Here is a 17,109-nt window from a genome sequence, read left to right as displayed (position 1 = left end):
CTGGATGAAGCGTCGTCTCACGCGGTCTGCACGTCCAGCACGAACGCTGGTCCAACTGAGGCGCCAGGTGGAAATGGCATGGCAAGCCGTTATACAGGACTACATCCAGCATCTCTACGATCGTCTCCAAGGGAGAATAGCAGCCAGCATTGCTGCGAAAGGTGGATATACACTGTACTAGTGCCGACATTGTGCATGCTCTGTTGCCTGTGTCTATGTGCCTGTGGTTCTGTCAGTGTGATCATGTGATGTATCTGACCCCAGGAATGTGTCAATAAAGTTTCCCCTTCCTGGGACAATGAATTCACGGTGTTCTTATTTCAATTTCCAGGAGTGTATTAGAAAGCGCTGGATGCTCCCAAAGACTGTTCTCAGGGGATGCGGTTGTCGGTAAGAACATAGCAACGCCATCTATTTGCAGTATAACGTACAGAGCATTGATAAATATTGGAGGTAGTGACAGTTGACACTGAGCGTAAATGAGGATAAAATATTGCGTAGACATATGAATACTGTACAGGTACACTATTGATAGGAAACTGCTGGAAATTCGCCCGGCAACTGGGCATTTTTCAATCAGAGATCCTTCATCTACATCTACATTTATACTCCGCAAGCCACCCAACGGTGTGTGGAGGAGGGCACTTTACGTGGCACTGTCATTACCTCCCTTTCCTGTTCCAGTCGCGTATGGTACGCGGGAAGAACGACTGCCGGAAAGCCTCCGTGTCCGCTCGAATCTCTCTAATTTTACATTCATGATCTCCTCTGAAAATACAAGTAGGAGAAGCAATATATTCGATACCTCATCCAGAAACGCACCCTCTCAAAATCTGGACAGCAAGCTACACAGCGATGCAGAGCGCCTCTCTTGCAGAGTCTGCCACTTGAGTTTGCTAAACATCTCCATAACGCTATCACGCTTACCAAATAACCTTGTCACGAAACGAGTCGCTCTTCTTTGGATCTTCTCTATCGCCTCTGTCAACCCGACCTGGTACGGGTCCCACACTGATGAGTAATACTCAAGTATAGGTCGAACCACCTTACCGGGTAGCTCTAATAAAAGCGACAGAGAAGATCCAAAGACGAGCGGCGCGTTATGTCACAGAATCGTTCAGTCGGTGCGAGAGCGTTAAAGAAAAAGCGCTCGGATTGTGAGAAGCATGAGGAACGCTTTCGAGAGGGCACTTTCGGGGTAGAGTCAGGCAACATACTACTTCCTCTCACATACATATCGTGAAATGACCACTACGAGATAATTCGAAAAATTAGAGGCAATTCAAAGGCTTATCGACAATTATTCTTCCCGCGCACTATTCACGTGTGGAACTGGAAAGGGAGGATCAGTTGCCGGCCGGAGTGGCCGTGCAGTTCTAGGCACTACAGTGTCGAACCGCGAGACCGCTACGGTCGCAGGTTCGAATCCTGCCTCGGGCATGGATGTGTGTGATGTCCTTAGGTTAGTTAGGTTTAAGTAGTTCTAAGTTCTAGGGGACTGATGACCTCAGCAGTTAAGTCCCATAGCGCTCAGAGCCATTTGAGTTCTAAGTTCTAGGGGACTGATGACCTCAGAAGTTGAGTCCCATAGTGCTCAGAGCCATTTGAACCAATTTTGAGGATCAGTTAGTGGAACCAAAAGTACCCTCCGCCACAGTCTGTTAGGTGACTGTCGGAGTGTGGTGAAGATGTAGATGTATGCAGGTGTTCATATGAATTTCAAAATTCCTTATCTTTCACTAGCTTAAAGAATAGGAGTCCAACGGCAATGTTTAGTGTTCGGCCATGAGGGCTTTTGTTTGGCTCTCTAACCGGACTGTTTCCCATTCCACGCATAGTGGCTCCTTTCTTTGTGATGTTTGAAGGTTGCGTCCTTCGTGTGTCTGTTGAGTGCACGTGGCTGAAATGCATGTGAGTGTAGTGTGGTATCGCGTGAATCTAGTATGATTTTCAAATAGGGAAGACTGTGAAGCCCTGCGCTTGCACAGCGCCTACTGCTGTGTTGAATAGTAACAAAGGCGCCGTCGAGCATAGCGCCCCTACGTGACGTCAGCAGTGACACATTCCCTCACTGCACGAGACACTGTGAAGTGGTTTGGGGTTTAATCCAAGTGACTGTCATCAAGTTTGGTGTTTACGAACTTTACACCACCACCTCTCCTCCTTGGAGGCCAAGTACCGGCGGCGAAAATTTCTTCCACACCAGTATGCCTTAACAAAGAATACGAATTAATTGTTACAGAACACGAATCAAGAAAAACTGGACACGTGACTAACGTAGATGTTCGTATCCACACTGTAGCGAAGGAGCTTAAATCAATAAAGGCAAAGCCTCTACTCCATATTTATTTATTTACACGACAAGTTCCGTAGGACAAAATTGAGGAGCAAATCTCCAAGGTCAATGGAACATGTCAATATATGAAATTACAACATAGAAGTAATAACAGATGAAAATAAATGTTCATGAACCTGAAAAAAGTCAGTCCATAAGCTTAAGTAAACACTATCAGCAATACACTAAAAATCAGCTTAATTTTTCAAGGAACTCCTCGACAGAATAGAAGGAGTGACCCATGAGGAAAATCTTCAATTTCGATTTGAAAGCGCGTGGTTTACTGCTAAGATTTTTGAATTCGAGTGGCAGCTTATTGAAAATGGGTGCAGCAGTATACTGCACACCTTTTTGCACAAGAGTTAAGGAAGTACGATTGAAATGCAGGTTTGATTTCTGACCAGTATTAACTGAGTAAAAGCTACTTATTCTTGGGAATAAACTAATATTAGTAACAAGAAACGACAATAAGGAATATACATATTGAGAGGCCAATGTCAAAATACCCAGACTCGTGAACAGAGGTCGACAAGAGGTTCGTGAACTCACACCACTTATTGCCCGAACCGCCCGTTTCTGAGCCAAAAATATGCTTTTACAATGGGAAGAGTTAACACAAAATATAACACCATACGACATAAACGAATGAAAATAAACAAAGTAGATTAATTTTCGCGTCGAATGATCGCTCACTTCTGATACCGTTCGAATAGTAAAAATGGCAGTATTAAGTCTTGAACATGATCCTGAACGTGGGCTTTCCACGACAGCTTACTATCTATCTGAACACCAAGGAATTTGAACTGTTCATTTTCACTAATCATATGCCCGTTCTGTGAAATTAAAACGTCAGGTTTTGTTGAATTGCGTGTTATAAACTGTAAAAAAAGTGCGCCTTACTGTGATTTAGCGTTAGTTTATTTTCTATAAGCCATGCACTGAGGTCATGTGCTGCACTATTTGAAACCGAACCAATTTTGCACACAACATCCTTTACCACGAAGCTAGTGTCATTAGCAAACACAAATATTTTAGAGTTACCCATAATACTAGAGGGCATATCATTAATGTAATTAAGGAACATGAGTGGCCCCAACACTGATCCCTGGGGCACCCCCCACTTGACAGTACCCCACCCAGACCCCACATCACAGCCGTTATCAACATTGTGAATAAGGACCTTTTGCTGCCTGTTGCTAAAGTAAGAGGTGAATCAGTTGTGAGCTACTCCCCGTATTCTGTAATGGTCCAACTTCTGGAGCAATATTTTGTCCCGGCCATGGTAGTCTCGCGGTTCTAGGCGCGCAGTCCGGAACCGTGCGACTGCTACGGTCGCAGGTTCGAATCCTGCCTCGGGCATGGATGTGTGTGATGTCCTTAGGTTAGTTAGGTTTAAGTATGTCTAAGTTCTAGGGGACTAATGACCACAGCAATTGGGTCCCATAGTGCTCAGAGCCATTTGAACCATTTTAGCAATATTTTGTGATCAACACAGTCAGATGCCTTAGTTAAATCAAAACATACTCCAAGCGTTCGAAACCTTTCGTTTAGCCCATCCAGTACCTCACAGAGAAAAAAGAATATAGCATTTTCAGTTGTTAAACTACTTCTAAAGCCGAACTGTACATTGATAGCAAATCGTATAATATAAAATTATCAATTATCCTTACATACAGAGCCTTTTCAATAACTTTTGCAAACACTGATGGCATAGAAATAGGTCTAAAATTATCTTCATTATCCCTTTCCCCCTTTTTATAAAGTGGCTTTACTACTGATAACTTAAATTGCTCAGGAAACAGACTATTCCTAAAGGAAAAATTACAAATATGGCTAAACACAGGGCTAACATGTGCCCCACAGTACTTTAATATTCTGCTAGACACTCCATCATAACCATGAGAGTCCTTAGTCTCCACTGATTTAATTATTGACTCAATCTTCCTCTTGTCTGTATCACAGAGGAAACGCATTTTCCAAGAAAGTTATATTATTTCCTGCAGATACTAAATTTTTATTTAATTCACCAGCAATGCTCAGAAAATGATTGTTAAATACTGTACATATATCTGATTTATCAGTAACAGAAATAGTTTTACTGCGAACTGACTTTATATCGTCGACCTTATGCTGCTGACCAGACACTTCCTTCACAACTGACCATATGGTTATAATTTTATCCTGTGAATTAGCTATTCTATTGCATACCAGTTGTCTTCCTTTCAGAGAATGCTGAAACAAAACCTCCATACATAGCAATCTTATACAGCAGCTCCCTCGTCTAATGATCCATACCTAAAGACTAAAAAGCTGCACAAGTCACACCAATACCCAAGAGAGGAAATAGGTGTAATCCGCTGAATTGCAGACACCGATCACTAACGGCGATTTGCTGTAGGGTTGTGGAAGATGTATTGTGTTCAGAGATTATGAATTACTTTTAAGAAAACTATTTATTCACAAATAGCCAATATGGATACAGAAAATACTGTTATTGTGAAACACAAGTGGCTCTTTTGTCTTACGAAGTAATGAGGGCTATCAAGAGTGGATCTCAAATTTATTCCATATTTCTAGATATCCAGAAGGTGTTTGACACGCACCTCATAAGCGACTTCCACATTGCGTCCCTACGGAGTATCGTCTCAGTTGTGGAGACAGTACTGCGAAAGGAAAGAGAGCTTCACTCCAAGTTCAAACGCAGCCAAAACCTCTCAGACAAACAGAAGCTAAACGATGTCAAAGTTAGCGTAAGGATGGCTATGCGTGAAGCGTTCTGTGAATTCGAAAGTAAAATTCTATGTACCGACTTGACAGAAAATCCTTGGAAGTTCTGGTCTTACGTTAAATCAGTAAGTGGCTCGAAACAGCATATCCAGACACTCCGGGATGATGATGGCATTGAAACAGAGGATGACACGCGGAAAGCTGAAATACTAAACTCCTTTTTCCAAAGCTGTTTCACAGAGGAAGACCGCACTGCAGTTCCTTCTCTAAATCCTCGCAGAAACGAAAAAATGGCTGAAATCGAAATAAGTGTCCAAGGAATAGAAAAGCAACTGGAATCACTCAACAGAGGAAAGTCCACTGGACCTGACGGAATACCAAATCGATTCTACACAGAGTACGCGAAAGAACTTGCCCCCCCTTCTAACAGCCGTGTACCGCAAGTCTCTAGAGGAACGGAAGGTTTCAAATGATTGGAAAAGAGCACAGGTAGTCCCAGTCTTCAAGAAGGGTCGTCGAGCAGATGCGCAAAACTATAGACCTATATCTCTGACGTCGATCTGTTGTAGAATTTTAGAACATGTTTTTTGCTCGAGTATCATGTCGTTTTTGGAAACCCAGAATCTACTCTGTAGGAATCAATATGGATTCCGGAAACAGCGATCGTGTGAGACCCAACTCGCTTTATTTGTTCATGAGACCCAGAAAATATTAAATACAGGCTCCCAGGTAGATGCTATTTTTCTTGACTTCCGGAAGGCGTTCGTTACAGTTCCGCATTGTCGCCTGATAAACAAAGTAAGACCCTACGGAATATCAGACCAGCTGTGTGGCTGGATTGAAGAGTTTTTAGCAAACAGAACACAGCATGTTGTTATCAATGGAGAAACGTCTACAGACGTTCAAGTAACCTCTGGTGTGCCACGGGGGAGTGTTATGGGACCATTGCTTTTCACAATATATATAAATGACCTAGTAGATAGTGTCGAAAGTTCCATGCGGCTTTTCGCGGATGATGCTGTAGTATACAGAGAAGTTTCAGCATTAGAAAATTGTAGTGAAATGCAGGAAGATCTGCAGCGGGTAGGCACTTGGTGCAGGGAGTGGCAACTGACCCTTAACATACACAAATGTAATGTATTGCGAATACATAGAAAGAAGGATCATTTATTGTATGATTATATGATAGCGGAACAAACACTGGTAGCAGTTACTTCTGTAAAATATCTGGGAGTATGCGTGCGGAACGATTTGAAGTGGAATGATCATATAAAATTAATTGTTGGTAAAGCGTGTACCACGTTGAGATTCATTGGGACAGTCCTTAGAAAATGTAGTCCATCAACAAAGCAGGTTGCTTACAAAACACTCGTTCGACCTGTACTTGAGTATTGCTCATCAGTGTGGGATCCGTACCAGATCGGGTTGACGGAGGAGATAGAGAAGATCCAAAGAAGAGCGGCGCGTTTCGTCACAGGGTTATTTGGTAACCGTGATAGCGTTACGGAGATGTTTAACAAACTCAAGTGGCAAACTCTGCAAGAGAGGCGCTCTGCATCGCGGTGTAGCTTGCTCGCCAGGTTTCGAAAGGGTGCGTTTCTGGATGAGGTATCGAATATATTGCTTCCCTCTACTTATACCTCCCGAGGAGATCACGAATGTAAAATTAGAGAGATTAGAGCGCGCACGGAGGCTTTCAGACAGTCGTTCTTCCCGCGAACCATACGAGACTGGAACAGGAAAGAGAGGTACTGACAGTGTCACGTAAAGTGCCCTCCGCCACACACCGTTGGGTGGCTTGCGGAGTATAAGTGTAGATGTGTAGACAGTATCGTGAGTTCCTGTCAGAAAGGCCACAGTTCGTAGTAACTGACGCAAAGTCATCCACTAAAACAGAAGTAATATCTGGCGTTCCCCAAGGAAGTGTTATAGACCCTCTGCTGTTCCTGATCTACCTAAAAGATTCGGAAGACAAACTAAGCAGCCCCCTTAGACTATTTGCTGATGATGCTGTGAAATACTGTCTTGTAAAGTTATCAGACGATGAAAATGAATTTCAAAATGAGTCACACAAAATGTAAGTGTCTAAAAGTAAACTTCGTCCGAACAGGCCTTCGAAGGCAAAACTGTACCGACCGGCCGCCGTGTCATCCTCAGACCATAGGCGTCGCTGGATACGTATATTGGGGGGGGGGGGGGGCATGTGCTCCGCCCCCCTTTCTAGAGGCCGTATGTCAGTTAACGAGGCGTGAGCGGCTATTTCTCAATCAAGTACCTCCTCGGTTTGCCTCGCAAGGGCTGAGTGCACCCCGCTTGCCAACAGCGCTCGGCAGACGGGATGGTCACCCATCCAAGTCTTAGCCCAACCCAACAGCGCTTAACTTCGGTGATCTGACGAGAACCGCTGTTACTACTGCTGCAGGACCGTTGCCAGATATAAGTGGCAGTTGACTTTAAATAATGAAAAGGGTGGACTCATCCACACCAGTACCAAAAGGAACCCACTAAATTTCGATTACACGATAAGTCAAACAAAAATAAAAGCTGTCAATCCAGTTAAATTCTTAGGGATTATTACTACCAGTAACTTAAACTGGAACGAACATATAGATAATGTTGTGCATAAACAAACCAAAGACTGCTATTTACTGGCAGAACACTTAAAAACACAAGAGGTCCACCAAACAGACCGCTTACATCACGCTTTTCCGACCTCTTCTGGAGTATTGTTGCATCAGAGAGGACTGGTGTAGTAGATGGAAAAATTCCAAAGAAGGGCAGCTCGTTTTGTATTATGCGAAACAGGGGAGAGGATGTCACGTATATGGTACGCGAAATGGGATGCCAATTATTGAAGCAAAAGAGTTTTTCGTTGCGGCAGTGCCTTCGCATAAAATTTCAGTCTCCAACTATCCCGACTGAGTGTGAAAATATTTTTTTGGCGTTCAACTATCTAGAGAGAAATTATCACCACAATAAAATAAGAGTAATCATATCTCGCACGAGAAGACTTAAGGGTACGCTGTTCGAGAGCGGAAAGGAAGAAAAATAGATTGAAAGTGCTTTGATGAAGCGTCTGCCAGGCATTTGATGCAGAGTAACCACGTAGATGTAGATGAAGAATCGAGCGGCACCGCCCGGTAGTGCGTTAACTGGGCCACCCACACAGGTGCACTCGTTCACGGGTAATGTCCTCGCAGCGGTTGAGGACCACTGCTCTAATATTTACTAGGTAAGCGTGTAATAAACTTTCAAGTGTAATCATTAGCGTGGGACATGATGCAGCGTCAGAGACAGATGTGTACACAACATTATGGAAATTCGCTCGCAGACAGCTATGACGAAACTTAACTGCAAACTGTCGATTGCTAGGCGGCAGGGCCAGTGGTTCGACTAAAACTGCCACTCATCGTTACGCATGTTAGGCGTTCGACCGTCGACAGAATTAATGCGTTTATTCCCAAACTGACGTGCCATTTAGATTTCTCTGGAATAATAAGTCCACCTAAGAGCGATTTTCAATGTAATATGAAGATATTTTCAAAATGCGCCTGCATTTCGTAGTTAATAAATTATAGTCAGAATCCACATTCGCATTCTGAAACCTTTCGACCTCTTTCAGGTATACAACGTGCTTCAATTGCGTTCGGTTCAAAATTCTACCAGGCGACAGTCACCGTTCTGTTCTTTTTCTTTCACTTCCATTTCTTGCCATCAGACTCCAGTGCTCCATCGGAATTTAATTTTTCGCATCAGTAAACATACTTTTACTGTCTACAGTCTCTTCGTCTGCGGAGCTAGTACCCGTGTATACATCGATTGCTTTTGTTGGTAGCAGCTCGTGACTCTGTGTATATCTTGGCTGTAATAATGCGTTCACTATGCTATTCAGAGTAGCTTTGATGTACCTATTTTCTTGTTCGTTACTAGACTTTGCACAGGCCTGACCAGAAAACATGTTCTCGTTCAATCTATTCATTTCTATTTACAAGTTCTCTGACCTACCTAAGTGAATAAAGAATCTAACATACCACTCTCCGACCCGTAGAATCCCAGTTCAATTTTTTATTTTTTATTTTTTAAATGAAAGCCGCGTTCTGAGTAGTCCTCAAGCTAAGATACGAATGGGGACTCTTCTCTCTGATACACCTTACCCAGGAGTATGTATCACCATTAAACCATACATTAGAGCAGTATGCCCTTGGGTAATACAGCGAATGTAGTTTCCCCCTGCTTTTAGGTGCTTGCAGTACCAGTATAAAAGGCAGTGTTAGTCACAAGGGCAGATTAATCGGTCATCCAGACTAATGCCTCTGTAGCCACTGAAAAGACTGTTGTCCTTCTTCAGGCAGCAGATGATAGTCAGATTTCTCCTCAGACGCCTCTCCGGTGTGATGTCACTTATGGTACGGTGCCAGTCATGGTTCATCTGTAGCTCACAAGTCTGAAAAAGTATACAAGCGAAATAACTCAAACCTGCGGAGTCTGGGAAGAAATATTCATGTCACTGACGTAACTGCCAGAGACTTGCGTCAACAGGTTGTCTCATACAGTCGGGTCTTTTTGTAATTTTTTTATATTTACAGTATGTGAAGTTTATAACTCGAACATTAATCTCGCAACATAGTTCTGTGCACCTTTCAAAAATTCTCCAGAAAATCGACTTCGAAGTTCTTCGATCGTCGTTAGTATGCTACAGCGAGGTCGATTTTCTCACCAGCCCGAGTGACTGTGTGTTAGAACGCTCGCCTCCCATCTGGAGATTATACGCTGGTGTCCCGGCTGATGCAAATTCTAAACACAAGTCCATGTTCTGCTAGTAATTCGCTGAAGTTGAAAACACATAAAGATTGAAAAAATCAGTAGCTCTTGTGAGTGATAATCGCTGGTTTGGTACTCGTTTCATTAAGCACAAAATTCATGCAACATATGCTAATAAAGGATATTTAATTGCTATTTCTTATGAAAAATACATGTCTTCTTATTTCTAGTTAGATACTACACATAAATGTCGGTGAAAATATAAATCCTTAATTACTGATCTTTTTGGAACGATTGTTTAAACTAAAGAAACATCAAAAATTAAACTCTTTTTCATCCTTATCTATTTTATGCTTCAGGGAAGTGTTCATGGAAGGCGCACCTCAAGGTAAAATTTTGGCTCGAATGATAATTGAACGAGCTCCAATTACTTGGCAGGCGATCATCCTACCACACTACCAGACAGTCGTCGAGTAAAAGCGCACCCTGCTTTAGAATATTAAATACGCTCGGAAAACTTAAAGTTAACTTTCTCGAGAATTTTTGGGAGCTGTATCGAACTATTTTGGGGGATCAACATTTGAGCTCTGAAGTTCACATACCATATACACTCCTGGAAATTTAAATAAGAACACCGTGAATTCATTGTCCCAGGAAGGGGAAACTTTATTGACACATTCCTGGGGTCAGATACATCACATGATCACACTGACAGAACCACAGGCACATAGACACAGGCAACAGAGCATGCACAATGTCGGCACTAGTACAGTGTATATCCACCTTTCGCAGCAATGCAGGCTGCTATTCTCCCATGGAGACGACCGTAGAGATGCTGGATGTAGTCCTGTGGAACGGCTTGCCATGCCATTTCCACCTGGCGCCTCAGTTGGACCAGCGTTCGTGCTGGACGTGCAGACCGCGTGAGACGACGCTTCATCCAGTCCCAAACATGCTCAATGGGGGACAGATCCGGAGACCTTGCTGGCCAGGGTAGTTGACTTACACCTTCTAGAGCACGTTCGGTGGCACAGGATACATGCGGACGTGCATTGTCCTGTTGGAACAGCAAGTTCCCTTGCCGGTCTAGGAATGGTAGAACGATGGGTTCGATGACGGTTTGGATGTACCGTGCACTATTCAGTGTCCCCTCGACGATCACCAGAGGTGTACGGCCAGTGTAGGAGATCGCTCCCCACACCATGATGCCGGGTGTTGGCCCTGTGTGCCTTGGTCGTAAGCAGTCGTGATTGTGGCGCTCGCCTGCACGGCGCCAAACACTCATACGACCATCATTGGCACCAAGGCAGAAGCGACTCTCATCGCTGAAGACGACACGTCTCCATTCGTCCCTCCATTCACGCCTGTCGCGACACCACTGGAGGCGGGCTGCACGATGTTGGGGCGTGAGCGGAAGACGGCCTAACGGTGTGCGGGACCGTAGCCCAGCTTCATGGAGACGGTTGCGAATGGTCCTCGCCGATACCCCAGGAGCAACAGTGTCCCTAATTTGCTGGGAAGTGGCGGTGCGGTCCCCTACGGCACTGCGTAGGATCTTACGGTCTTGGCGTGCATCCGTACGTCGCTGCGGTCCGGTCCCAGGTCGACGGGCACGTGCACCTTCCGCCGACCACTGGCGACAACATCGATGTACTGTGGAGAACTCACGCCCCACGTGTTGAGCAATTCAGCGGTACGTCCACCCGGCCTCCCGCATGCCCACTATACGCCCTCGCTCAAAGTCCGTCAACTGCACATATGGTTCACGTCCACGCTGTCGCGGCATGCTACCAGTGTTAAAGACTGCGATGGAGCTCCGTATGCCACGGCAAACTGGCTGACACTGACGGCGGCGGTGCACAAATGCTGCGCAGCTAGCGCCATTCGACGGCCAACACCGCAGTTCCTGGTGTGTCCGCTGTGGCGTGCGTGTGATCATTGCTTGTACAGCCCTCTCGCAGTGTCCGGAGCAAGTATGGTGGGTCTGCACACCGGTGTCAATGTGTTCTTTTTTCCATTTCCAGGAGTGTATATATAAAAAAATACAAAAATCCGCCGTGTGTGGCCCTGCGAGTGAAACCACTCGAACCCGGAGAGTGCGTCGAAAGAGGTCACACAGGTGACATGGCTGCAAAGACTAGTTTCATTTGGTTTTTTCATTCGGTTGAAAAAACCAACTGACGGAAAAATAATCGGTTGTTAAAACCAGTGAAGCAACAAGCCACCCCACCGTGACATGATGATCGTATCGTGGTAAGTGAAATACGTTATTCATCCATAAACTGCAAACCTCTTGTGATAAAGTAACGAAAATTGTCCTACAGACAAACGTGCAGAAGACTCTTCACCACACAACATGGTGTCATGCAGAATAGAAACTTCACAGATTACACCTCCCAGAAACTGTCTGGATCTTTGTTACCTGAAACAGGTTTACACAGCATCTTAGGAAGCAGCAGGGAAAACTTGATTAGAAAGTCGTCTTCGTACCAAGTGATCCTGTAACCCTTTAACTACTTTAAACTAAATCAAATTGCTTAGTGAAAAGCGAAAACGTCGTTTTCTGAAAGATAGGCATCCCATGCCTCAGTCGTGCATATCATGAGAACTAATAATAAATATCATGTGGCAGAAATTATATCCCACTTAATGTCGCTAACCTAAAACAAGAGAAATATGCAAAATTATTATGAGCGAAATCCCCGCTTTATTTATCGTTTTCGCCGTTATAAGAGTTGAGGTTGAAACGCTGTTGTGAGGTTTCCTGCCCGTTAATTCTGCGTCGATGGTTTACCCAGCGGATACTTCTTCGCTCAGTGTATCGTGGAGCGGAGTAAAGAGAAACTAAAGCATACAAATTCCGTGTCGATGGGTAATGCACCAGCAGCGCTTCGTTGAGGGTTGATTGACATTTCGAGCATATGCTGTAGCTATGCAAACTTTTATTCGAAATAAAATGAAATACTTACAGTTGGAGCTTTTGTTTCCTCTACTTGTCAGTGCTACTGTTTCATAAGAGATTAATAACTTGCACATAGATCATTACATGAACGTGGTTGTTACGTGCTTATATCTGCATCACACGGAGTAACTCAGATTGCTCATACAAGCATTTGCTTTACACGTAAAACAATGTGAGTTATGCATTAACAGCTAGGATTAGCGTTTGTTTTTTTCATTCTGCCTTCTAACAGATAGTATATACTCCCTGGAAGAGCCCCGATGGAAATTTTTAAGCAATATCAGGCCGAAAATTACTGCGTGATGCAAGAAACACAGTCTTAAGACAGTCTTGATATGTCATAACGTGTCCTGCGTACTTTTGCCTGTCAGTCGGCCAGTTCTCGATGCTCCATCAAAACCGGTCCCTAGCTTATTGTTTGATAACACATTTCAAGTCGGCATCTTTCGGAATTCATCAGAGTCAAACGCCAACTTCTACCGTATAATATTTCTCTGCCAATTTGTCTCGAGGAATCTGCCCACTGCCGAATAATGTGTGACAGTGAAATACTTTGTAGAGGAAAAATATGCACAGTTTTGAATAAAATGTTTTAATTCTTAGTTCCAGTATGTTAATGCAGTATCGATTGTTAGTACAGTCTGAAAACATCGAGAAAAATTCTCTGCATGGTTCATCTTCAATCCAAAATCTTTGCGTATGTATAAGGCGATTGGCTACAAACGAAAGGGGCGAGGAGACGACACTGAAAAAAGAAAATAATCGTACTAAATATAGGTCCGGAATGCTGGTGTTTCCCCGATACGACCCGTTATGAGTGAATACGTCACACTTTATAACAGAGTCCCCGAGAATCCAAACAAGTGTTCATAATGGCAACCGTTCACATGCAGGCAAGCCACCACGCGATCTCATTGATACCCGAATAAAAACTTGTGCGAATTTTTTGTTCTCTTACAACAAAGGATGATGAGCGGAGCTCGTAGTTGTCCTGTTTTTCAACTTTGCACTTTTGGGGGTATATTTAAACGTGTTTTTGTTTTTGGTAGGATTTCGTTGTGTTTCATAAGGTGTCTACATTAGAAATTTGGTTATTAGGCAGTGAGTAATTGCAGTGCTTGGTTACGCCAAGGTTAACTCGTGCTCGTGCACGTAGTTTATAAAAGTTGGTCATAATTGATAGGGAAGAAGCGAAACGATCTGAAACTGTAAACCGTGAACTTAATATGCAAGTCGTGAGACGCAGTTAACAGAGGACTGAGGTTAGAGAAAGACGTCAGAGTAACTTGAAAGGCTCATCAGCGACGGGTAGTGAACTAAACAACTTGCAGGTTAACAAGAAGCAATCCGAGGCTGAGTTGATCTGTGAAGAGAATGTGGCGATGTCACAGGCAACGGAAGACTCCATAGCCGCTGGACACGAGGCTCTGGGACAGTGTGTTACCGATCGCGTATCAGCTCCTGCTTCACCGCCACTTTCTGATCCACAGTGCTTCTCGACTGAGATGGTATTAGAAAACAAGAATTATCACGACAGATACGAAGATAGAAGAGCTACAGAAAAATGCCAATGCGCGTTATAAAAGTCGGAAGAGTGTAATAAAATTTCAAAAAGACAGAGGCGATTTTTTTCGGCTCTCGCGCTAAATAATAAACAGCGCGAGGAGAAAACGACGTGAGCATCAAACAGATTAATGAGCAGTTCAAGAAACATAGAGGTCATTTCAAGAAATTCTAACGGCAGTTAACAGGTCACATACAAGACGAAAATATGATAGAATTGGATTAAAAATCGAAGAAGAAATTAAGAAATCCGACGGCAAGACAAACTTAATTGAGGAACTAATCAGGACTTGCAATAATACACTCTAAGACAAAAAAACAACGCACCACGAAGGAATCACCCGAATGGAACAGAAATCGGTTGATGAGATGTACATGAACAATCAAATGATTGCGATTGCAGAGATCTTCACGAATTGACAAGTCAATAACGTGTCGATCCAACTTTGGTCCTTATACAAACAGTTAGTCGGCTTAGCGTTCATTTTGTTCAATTGGCGCGTTAAGTAGTCGAAATCCAGAGACATTCCAGGGCCCTGTCCATAACGCTCCAAATGTTCTCAATTGTGGAGAGACCCAGTGACCTAGCTGGCCAAGGTAGGGTTTTGCAAGCATGAAGATAAGCGGTAGAAAGTCTCTCGGGAATTATCTTACAGAAATGTAAGCCTCAGATGGCTTGCCATGAAAGTCAATAGAACAGGGCGTAGAATATCGTAAACATATTGCTGTGCTGTAAGGCTGAAAAGAATGACATCGAGAGGGGTTCTGCTGACAAAAGAAATGCTCCCAGATCACCACTCCTGGTTGTCAGGCCAAATGCCGGCTGACAGTCAGGTTGGTACCCCACCGCAGTCGGGGGCATCTCCAGACGCGTCTTCAGCCTGGAATCTCGTTGAATGGAGTAGAATTGTCTTCACTGATGCGTCCTGATTCTTTGTCTTTATCAGCTCGAATGACTGCCATGCACCATCTCATCTGGGGACAATGCAATATTCGTGTGTACTTCTGAATTATATGCTGACACGATGTTAGCGTATTGTCATATCGCTGGCTTAGTCGTGGAGTATCTTTGCGGGCAGCCGCGCGTGGGGAATCGAGCGCGGGTCACGGAACTGTTATGTAGTGTAGTGTGTAGCTCTGTATGTGAGAGGCATTGTTAGCATGGAAGGTGAAGTGTTTCTACAAGTGCTATTACAGTAAAGTGATAAAATAAGTAAGTGATTCAGAGGAAAGTTCGTTCAAGAAGTAATTTAAAAACGAGCCGTGCAGCTGATAACGTATTTGTGTATCCTTTCGTTGCGTGTCGTACCGTACAGTATCAATCATCCGGGCCGTGTTCGGTCTCCAAGAATGAACTAATGTGAATCGGTAATACTATTTACCATAAAAGAGAGCATTTAAGTGCCAGTGTGTTGAAGCGAGCGTGAGAAAGTGCGTTCGATCATCGCGTTTCGCATCATCAACAATCAGCCGCGCCGCGACGGTTCCGCGCACGTTCGTACAACTGAAGAACTGTGAACTGTAGATTTAACCTTGTGAACAGTGATAAAATTTATCACTACTGTCAAGGAGGACTGGTACCAAATATCTGTGTATGCGTGACGAGCGTAAGAACTTTCGTGGTACCATTCGGCTTCCGCATTATCAACAATCACCCGCGCCGTGTTCGGTACGCGTATGCTCGTCCAAGTGGACAGATAATAATCAAGACTGTCAGTTGGGATAAACATTCACGACTTATAGTGTAAACAGTGCAACCTGTGATTTCCATATCGTCTCAGAATATAGATGTTCATACCAGACGTCGAACAGTGTTGTGTTTTAACGTTGAGTGGCTCCCCTAAACCCGCTTGCATATTTAGATGGATAATTTCAGGCAAGCCAGCAGCAGTGTGGAGCAGGACAGTACTACCGGGCCGGCCGCTGTGGTCGAGCGGTTCTAGGCGCTTCAGTCCTGAACCGCGCGACCGCTACGGTCGCAGGTTCCAATCCTGCTTCGGGCATGGATGTGTGTGATGTCCTTAGGTTGAAGTAGTTCTAAGTTGTAGGGGACTGATGACCTCAGATGTTAAGTCCTATAGTGCTCAGAGCCATTTGAACCAGTACTACCGGCGCGGGATTACCAGGTACGTGGTGTGTACAGGGCGAATGGTCAAGCAACGGTCCGAAACGACAAGCAGTTTAAAAGGGTACCACCCCACCCATTTGTACTCCTGGGTGTGTTACAACGACATACATTAGGCACATATTCCACTCCACATGGTGTATGTTCACATAGTAATTAACATTTCCCCACTTGTTCTATGTACTCAGTCCATCCCACCATTGGCCTGTGGTTGAAGAGGACTAGTTCTTAACCTCTTCATAAGCAGTAACAGACGGAGTTCCTTCAATGAGTCCAATATGAAATTGTTACTCTGGCGAGTAATTATCGTACCGGTCACCCAAGCATCAACACCTAGTTGTTAACCACTGCTTGTGCAGCTGTCACTGCCTTCTGGTTTGGCACAGTAACCACATCAATGTACCATGAATAATTATCTGTTATTGTTCATATGAATCAGTTTCCTGCTGGCGTTCAATAAGGCGACTCTTATACATCTACATCTACATGACTACTCTGCAATTCACATTTAAGTGTTTGGCAGAGGGTTCATCGAACCACAATCATACTATCTCTCTACTATTCCACTCCCGAACAGCGAGCGGGAAAAACGAACACCTAAACCTTTCTGTTCGAGCTCTGATTTCTCTTATTTTA

The sequence above is a fragment of the Schistocerca gregaria genome, chromosome 6 (assembly GCF_023897955.1).
Source record: "Schistocerca gregaria isolate iqSchGreg1 chromosome 6, iqSchGreg1.2, whole genome shotgun sequence".
NCBI classification, from domain to species: Eukaryota; Metazoa; Arthropoda; class Insecta; order Orthoptera; family Acrididae; genus Schistocerca; species Schistocerca gregaria.
This window is presented reverse-complemented; position numbering follows the sequence as displayed.